This window comes from Opisthorchis viverrini (genome assembly GCF_000715545.1).
Source record: "Opisthorchis viverrini unplaced genomic scaffold opera_v5_77, whole genome shotgun sequence".
NCBI classification, from domain to species: domain Eukaryota; kingdom Metazoa; phylum Platyhelminthes; class Trematoda; order Opisthorchiida; family Opisthorchiidae; genus Opisthorchis; species Opisthorchis viverrini.
The window spans coordinates 1,006,327-1,006,815 of NW_008751733.1; positions in this window are offsets into that span (position 1 = coordinate 1,006,327).

Consider the following 489-nt stretch of genomic DNA (forward strand, 5'->3'; position numbering starts at 1 on the left):
GTGTAACGCAGTTGAAACTTGACTGTATTGCCTTGCACGTTTAACACATGGCCTTATGAATGCCTCCCTCTCTCTCTTCCCCCTATTGCAGGTACCACGGACGAGTCACCACGGGCCCTGGACAGGGAAGAGTATCCCACTTATACACCCCCCCCTAACTGACCTTGACCCAACTTTGTACACCCCGGACTTCCGGTTCGGTTTGGTTTGAATACACGCGTGTAGTTACCGTGCTCCGGTGTTCTCTTCTGTCTCACCCGACCTGTGCGCATGTGTGCTGTGTATGCCGTGTGGACTCATTAATACCAGTCCGTATATTTGCACATTTCAGAACTGACGTGTGCTAACGCTACATCCTCTCGAACGTCGAATACCGCTGACTTCCTGACGTCCCACGCTACAACTGTCAGCCTTTCAGTCTCTAGCAATGTCGGGGTCACAGGGTTCGAGAGGGGTAAATCGTAGGAAAGGTGTTAGTGGATGTTTGTG